The following is an 8,902-nucleotide window of genomic DNA, read 5'->3' as shown; positions in this document are numbered from 1 at the left end:
CCATCTCAGCCTCCCAAGTAGCTGGGACCCCAGGCATGTGTCATCACACTAGACAATTTTATTTTATTTTTTTAGATACAGGGGGTCTCACTGTGTTGCCCAGGCTGGTCTCGAACTCCTAGTCTCAAGCAATCCTTCTGCCTTGACATCCCAAAGTACTGGGATTATAGTCGTGAGCCATCACACTTGGCCTAATTATTTTCTTACTTGTTTATTATTTGTGTCTCCCACTAGATTTTAAGTTCCAGGAGGACAGAGACTGCGTCTGTCATGTTTGCCATTGTATCCATTGTACTGAGCATAGTGCACGGCCTTCACTATTTGCTCAATGAATAAAAGTTTAAGAAACTACAAAGCAATTATCTTTTATATATGAAAAGATGGAGAAGTTTAAATGAAGTTTGGTAAATTCGGCAAACTATTGCATTTTTTAAATTGTTTTTATTTTTACTGATACAAATAATAAATGAGTAGTTTCTCCTATAAAAAATACTAACAATATAATTAAAGTCTCCCCTTGACTACCACCTCCAATTCCAGCACCCTTCCAAGAGATAACTATTGCCATTCATTCCGTATGTAACCTTTCAGACTTTTCTATTCATTTTCCACATATACGTACAGAAAACACATAGTCAATTTGTGTTTTATTTTTAATATTAACAAAGTTATTCTGTAGCTTGCTTTAGCTACTCAACAATAGGAACTGGAGTTATGATCATGTCATTAAATTTGTATTTAAATCAAATTCATTCTTTTAACTATTGCATTATATTAATATTGCATATGCAAACATAATTTATTTAACCAGTTCCCTAGTAGTGGCCATTTGGGTTGTTTTCAGTGCTGCTCTTTTACAAACAATACTTCAATTAACATAATTATTGCTGCTACATAAGAAAGCTATTGATATTGATCTTGTATCACTATTGTCGGCCTTGCATCTGACCACCTTGTTGAACTCCTATTAATTTTAATAATTCATCCATTGATTCTCTTGAATTTTCAAGATAAGTGATCATTTTCTCTAGAAAGTTTGACTTCTTCTTTTATACTAATTCTACCTCTTAATTTTTCCAGTGGTCTTATTCCATTGTCTAGGGCTACAATAGTGGTAACAGTATACATCCTTGACTTGTTCTTGACTTTACTAAAAGGTGCTCCCACTGTTCTGTCATTGAGTATGTTATTTGATAGAAGCTTCTGGGAGACAGTCTTTATCAAGGTTCAGGACTTCAGTAAGATTTTTGAATTTTGTTATTCTTATGGGTAAACTAGAATGTGAATATATATGTATATATGCATATATGTTTGTGTGTAGATAGAGATATAGTCACCATTGTAGGATATGCCCAAAAGGGAATTCCAATAGTTTACTGTTAGCTTGGGAGAAATAATAAAGTGATATACAGAAACAATAGATGATCTCCATAAATTAGGTATGGAAAGAAGAAACAATAGGTAAAAGGGACAATTTGGGGTTATTTTCCAAATATAATTTTATTAGTGCCCTGGACAATTGAAAAAGAAATTTCATTGCGTTTACATATAATTCCAAGTTGAGTGTCAAGTTGTAAGACACAAACAAACAGTAAAAGCATCTTGACAAATTAGGAAAATTATTTATTAAAAACAAGATGAAGTACCATGGTGAATAGTAAAGAATAATAAATGTAGAGACAGACATAAAATAGAAATATATGGGCAAAAAAGACAGGTTTGTAAGCAAAATATTTGACAACTACATTGTACCACAAGTCAACTAAAGAATTACAGAGTTATTTTAAAAATTGACATGATCACGGGATGTATTAGTCAGTACATAACATGTTAGGCCTGGAAAATAACTCAGCTATGCTTGGAATTCATGAATCTCTGAAAACATCGTAAGTTTTTTTTTCTTTTTTTACCTGACTTACAATAACAAATGATTTTAGTACCTCTTTTATGCTTTCACACAAATGCCCAGGTCTCCCCCTCCCCTGGGTATAGGCACATACAAACATAAATGCATAAAAATGTATGTTTATAAGGAAATCAAGATATAGTACCTCTGGGCACCAGTTGCCAGATAAAAACAAAATGAGTAAATTTACTGTGAGCCCTTTCAAGTACATTTCATCTCCCTTTTCTCAATTTTAAAATCAAAGAACATTTTGAAAGCATCTCAACATGTGCTATTTGTTCATTAACATATCCTTTGCTTAACTCTTGGCCTCTTCCTCCTAAATGTTTAATGTTTCATTTATTATATTATGATTTGCTGCTCAGACATAGATTTCCCCCAGAATTACTTGCAATTATTAGAAAAGAGTGTATGTGCAAACACACACAGAACAATGCCTGAGCAAGACTATATAAAGTAGGCTACTTCCTCTTAAGTACTCTCTCTCTGTCTCTCTCATTTCAGCAGTCCTCAGTTCGTAACTGCTCTTACTCCAGCTACCCCTTTTCTTTCATTCAAGAGTACATTCCCTAGGCAGCAAGGACATCATATAAACAAATTATATCTGTTTCTGTCTAAACTTGCAAGTTTTATGTGCTACTTACTTAGAAAATTGTTCGATATTCAGGTGCTATTTTGATAAAGTTGGGGGAAATATTTACGTGTTGCACCTAGAAAAACATGCCTTAAAGGAAAACCAAACAGATTTCTTACTGGTGATATCAGGACCTTTGACAGAACTGTGGAAGAGTGAATTCCAGGGATGATATTTCAGAGTGTCCCTCATCACATCATGTAAGCAACAACCTGTTCCACCTATGCTCAGGACCTGCTTTGAGCATATAAATATTCAACAGTATAGTAATGTTAATTGTAATGTAAATATTTAACAATATAGTAATGTTAGCTGTAACTTTTTAGAGTTTTAGATGTATATCATATTTTGTCTAAATTTTAATGACATATATTCTCAGTATGATCTATCTAATGACTTCAATATGCAATGATAGTAACACAATGTAGTTAAGTAAATTCATCTCTAGCAATAATCAATACATTGACATCTCCCCTATGGAAAGAACAAAGAGAAATGAAAATTTCCCTTAATAATTCACTTGCTTTCCATTTATATTTTAAATTACTGTCTCAGCATCATTTCTCATAATAAATTGGAACTCTTTATTTCTTTCAGTAATGTACCTGTTAAAATATCTGTTTTTCCTTCCCCTTTATGAAGGCAGTTGTTAGTAGTAAGTACTCTGTTAGCTATGTGCCAAGCATTCTTCTCAGTGTCATCATCCCAACAACTCCTATGAGGTACATAGTGTCAGTATCTCCATTTTATATATATGAAAACTGAGGCACAGAGAGATTGGTTAAATTCGCCATGGTCATATAGCTAGTACGTTTCAAAGCTAAGGTTTGAAACCTAATATCCTAATAATTAAGAGTCTGTGCTCTTGATCAGTACACAATACTACCTCCCTAGCGAGCATATACTATGGAAGGCACTGTAAAAAATCCTCGTACAAAAAATACCATCATTGCCCTCAAGGAGGGAAATGTAGTCAGAGGACTAATATTTATACAAGTCATAAAAGGCAGAATAGAAATGTTAAGGTTATTGGAACTGAAGCAATTAAGAAACTGTAAAGGTCAGAGTGTTGGAAGGGTCATCAACATAGAAGGTGATAGCGGAGAAGTCAAAGACCAGTACTTGGAATATGAAAATGAGAGAATTATAGGATAACCAATCAGAAAGTGGGATATTTCTGTTAGGATTTCAGAGGTTTCGCAGATTAGGATGCTGATAATATACAGAGTATGGCCATGGCAGTGGGGTCAATAAAGTGGAATGGAGACAAAAATTCCTGAAGTTAAACCACACTGAGGACAGAATGTTGGATGATGGAAAGATTTGGGGGTGAAAAGGATGGCTGTGATCCGAATGATAATGTCTTCATTAATGTGGGGAAATGACTGGGAAGTTGGTCCATGGGCAAGCAGAGACGAAAGTAATAGAGGTTATTAAAACCAAATGCTGTGAGTCTCCAAGAAGCAGATTTTGATTCATAAGAGTAGGGGAGTAGGCCAGGAGCGGTGGCTCACGCTGTAATTCCAGCACTTTGGGAGGCCGAGGCGGGCAGATCACGAGGTCAGGAGATTGAAACCATCCTGGCTAATACAGTGAAACCCCGTCTCTACTAAAAAATACAAAAAAGCCGGGCGTGGTGGCGGGCACCTGTAGTCCCAGCTACTCGGGAGGCTAAGGCAGGAGAATGGGGCGAACCCAGGAGGCGGAGCTTGCAGTGAGCCAAGATCGCACCACTGCACTCCAGCCTGGGCGACAGAGTGAGACTCTGTCTTAAAAAAAAGGAAAAAAAAAAAAAAAGTAGGGCGGTAGTCTGGAAACAACAGTGTGGGAGTGAAGAGACTCCTATTCCTTGAAATATATGGGGCACGAACAGATGAGCTGCCTTTACTGAAAATATCTGAAGGAGAAGTCGTTTCCTCATAATAAGATGGGTTTGGGTTGAGTCAGAAAGCACAGGGAACCCACAGTGAAGAGAAGATGAGGAAAGTATACAAGTTAAACATCTGTCATGTAACCAGAGATCTAGAAGACACATGGACACTTTTAGGAGAGGAGAAGTAAAAGAAGAAAGTAATGAGCGGTACAGAGAGGGGAGCACAGAAGTGAATCGTAAACAAATTAGCTTCCATTTGGGGCACTAGCTAAGGATGGAATGAATGTGATACCAGGTGGCAACAATGTAAAGATTTGAAACAAAATTCTGGAGTAAATTTGTCTCAAGCAAGTATGGTACTTGGTTTATCAATGTAAAGGGCTGGCATTTTATATAAAATGTAAGAGCATTATTCACAAGGAGCAGCCACTCTTGAAGGAGCTGGCAAGGGCAGAGCTGAACAGATTAGACATGAAAATGTGAATAAATTTAAATCACAAGGGTTTGTTCCTAGAGCTATGATTGTAGATCACAGGGATGGAGAAGCATGTCAATGTTTGGGCAGGGAAGTGGGGTACAGTGGAGGGTAACAGGTGCTAAATGACCTGAATATAAAACTAACCTGCCCTAGGGTTCCAAATGGAACTGCTTTATAGTCTTAATCCAGGTACAAGTTGGTCCTTGACTTAGGTATCTGGAGGATGTTGCATAAAAATAGGAAATCATTATAAAAAACAAGCACATGAAAAATTATTTGGGGCCATTTTAATAAATCAAATGGCTGGAAAATGATCTGTTTGTTATGACTAATGCTAATTACCTATCTGCATTGAGGAGATTAGGATTTTAGTAAAAACTGGCAGAAACTTAGTCAAGGCCTTAGGATGTCAAAATTGCAATCATTAAATGCCTGGATACCCTGCATTCCAGAATTGAATTAAATCCAATCGACATTTACTTGTGCATATTTTTAGCTTTTAAATGGAAATGTAAATTGAGTTCTTTTCCTCAAAGCAGTCAATTCAGCAGAGGAAGAGAAGTGTACAATCAGTCAAATAGGATGTTTGATATTGTTTTAGCTCTAAAATGTCAGCATGGACCGAATAACCATTTTCAGAAATAATTTTCAACTGATTTTTTATAGCCTCATAGGATGCAGCCAGCATCTAAATACTCAGTTAACTTATGTATAGCAAGATCAGCTGCAGTTGGAGGCCACAGTGGTTACATCTGAGAAATGTAGTACCATTTCAACCATACACACAGGCAAATGCTCTTAGAAAATTAGTTTTCTCAAAAAGCCAGGATATGCAAAATGACCATATTTATCAAAGGGCTTTGTGAGGACTTCTTGGAACAGAACTCAGAGAGAGGTGGGTAAATCACATGTTGGTTAAAAGAAGGTGTGTAATTTGATTGTTTCACAAGGAATACATCTTTCTCACCTGAAAGATTACCTCAACAAGCTCAGCTTAAAGAAGACCTAAAGAGAAATACTAAGGCTCTGACCTGATGCATTACTGCATGATACCTCCACGGCCTGGGAGACCAAGGGGTGAAGAGAAACCCTAGGGTATGAACCCCTGGGTTGCTTATTCATTTTGGTTTGCTTGTCCATAGCCTTGGCCAAGGGTAGCTTTGCAGCGTGGCTGGGAGGAATTCTCTTAGGGAGAGCAAGTTCTGGTTGACAACTGGATTTTCTAACTTGGGAATAAAGAAGGCAAAACTGTGATTTTTGTAAATCTAAAAAACAAGGGTTTACTTATTCACTCAAGAAATGTTTACTGAAAGCCAACTATTCGTCCTCCCAAGTTTTACATTTCATAGTTCTATCTCTGAACCTTCAAGCATCCATGACTTCTACCAGAAACAGTGAGATGTAGTAGTGATTCAAGGTATGGGCTTTGTATGGGAATAGACCTGGGTTTGAATCCCAGATCTACTGTTTGTTTTCTAGCTGTGTGATCTTGGTCTAGTTACTTAACCACTCTGAATTTCAGTCTTCTTATCTCAGTGATCTCATCTGTAAAATGGGTATACTAGCAATACTACTTTAAATGGTGAAAGATGTATAGGATCTGAAAAGAAATAAGAGTATGTGGTACTACTTTATATAGGGTGGTTGTAAGGATTAAATTAGATAATGCATATAAAGAAGGCACTTTGCACAATGTCTATTTTATAGTAGACAGTAAAAACTACGGTAGTAGCAAGATGATGCTCATGAAGTCATCCTTATTTTCAGTTCATTCTCCCTCTTCTTCACCTATCTATGTCTCTTTCTCACTTTAAACTCTTGGGCAAAAATGTTTGTCTTACAAGAAGTCTTTTTGGCTAACAGTTTATCCTGATATTTCCTTTACTTGGCACCTATTCAAAATTTACATACATAGTTTGGGTCATGCTAATTTTGCCTTTTTCCCTATTTTTATGTATTCTTATGTATTCATTTGTATAATTCCTGAATTCCTAATTATCATAGACTAATAGATTCATAGATTAAACATTAAAAAATATAAAATTTCCATGTACTTCAGGAATCCCTTAAACTAAAACCCTGTCCAGTGGTCATTCATTTACTACTTGAGCACTGTCAGGGACAGAGAGTTCACCATCTCACAAGATATTTCAGTTCATTGCTGAAAAGCTCAAGTTTTTAGAAAGTTATTGTTCAAACTATGCCAAAATGTGCCTTCCTCTAACTTTCACACATTTTTTTCCTTGTTGTGCCTTCCTGAACAATATAGTACATATTTTAAGTTGTCTTCTATTTACTTTGTATCATCCAGTCAATTCCCAATCAGTGGTATTGACATGTTGGCTCTTTTCTTAACTAATGTTAGAATTTCAATGTTTTTACCACTAAAATAATTATAAATAATTTTTTTTAAATTTTCTCTTGGTGGGATGGGGATACTCCATCTACTTTTGAGGATGACTCTACTTTTGTGTCTTGGAGAAGGATTTGGGGCCAGTCACCTGTGCGATGTGGGGTTTTTTGGGGTCTCAGGAATCCCCCTGCCCAACAATATTCTCCTCCCTATTAATATGCTGTCTAAAATTTCATCCTTCATTAAAACAGCATTCCTTCGGGTTTTAAAAGCTATAAGGTCTTTGAGTCCTTGTTAAAAAGGCAAATGGTCCCAGGAAAAAAAACACCAACTGAAAAGTACTACTAATAACTTAGCAGGGATTAATTCATTGATGGCAACCTGAGTGTAAAATAGCAGATTGATTGAGATGTGATCTGGAAACAGTACAAGACTGACAGAGATCCAGGGACTTTGTTTCATTCATCTCACTATAGCACAGTGACTGATTCATATCAGGCCCTCACTGATGAATGAATAAATAAGGGTATGAAAATGAATGAATGAGGCTGGAAAAGTGAGCATCTATCCCCCCAGTCAAATATTACCTACTTCGTAATCTTATCTAGAACCATTTAAGTGTGATAACACCAGAAAGATTGGGGTTCCTCGGCTTAATGACACCATGCTGACTCTAAACAGAATGTTCTTTTAATCTCCGTCTGCTCTCCCCACAGCTCTTTGATGTCTCATCTTTAGCTGGCAGTTGGAGACATGACTTCTTTGTGAGGCTGTTTCTATATAAAGCCCTGGCAGTAGGAACTGCCTAGATTACCAACAGTGATTCACACAGCTACATAAAGTGCTTACACCCACACAGGGTCATGGAGTGAAGGAACCAGATTCCAGTTCAGATCTTGTTTCACTGCACAATATTGTGGAATTAGTTAACATTACTCTCTACTTATCTACATAAGCTATTGTAGATGTAGTGATCTCCATCATACGATGTGAATTTGAGTAGAGTGTTAAAACCCTCATTAATTCTCACCAGCGTTTAATCTAAGTTTAAAATGTGGGATTAGCGCTTAGAGGACTGAGGAGATTATTAAGTGCCTTCAGAGAATAGAAACTCTTTTAAGTAGTATATAGAAGCAACCGTTTCCTGCAAACAATCTTTGCCTATTCAATAAAGCAGATCCAGCAGTGCTTCTCTTTGGCATCGTTTTAGTAGCAATTCATTTGTGTTATTATATTACTTGAAAATAATAAAGCTGCATTTTGTATTTTTAAAAAACTTTAAGAGGAAGGCCTGCCTGACAGCAGTTTTCTTAACAATGGAAGGATATATTTAAAAATACACAAAATGCCTGTTTTAAGGCTATATAGTAACGTAATCAAAGCTAATGAAATATAGAAATCTGCTTCAAAGAACAATGTAAGTGATTTGAATTAATAGTTCAGTTGCTTTTATGCAAATGAATACTTCCTAAAGCACTAGAAAAATTGTGAGGTTTATTTTTGTGCAAGGTTCCCAGTGCAGAACTTATATACAGTATGAATTTCCTTTATCATGGAATGAGTACTAATCATTCTCCAAAATAATAAAATATTACTATATTCTATAATTCCAATTATAGAATTTGCCTACTTCAAGCAAGTTTTATTAGTATAGTTTC

The sequence above is a fragment of the Rhinopithecus bieti genome, unplaced genomic scaffold (assembly GCF_001698545.2).
Source record: "Rhinopithecus bieti isolate Rb0 unplaced genomic scaffold, ASM169854v2 scaffold_37348, whole genome shotgun sequence".
Classification (NCBI taxonomy): Eukaryota; Metazoa; Chordata; class Mammalia; order Primates; family Cercopithecidae; genus Rhinopithecus; species Rhinopithecus bieti.
The sequence above is the reverse complement of the archived record's forward strand: the minus strand, read 5'-3'. Positions refer to the sequence as shown.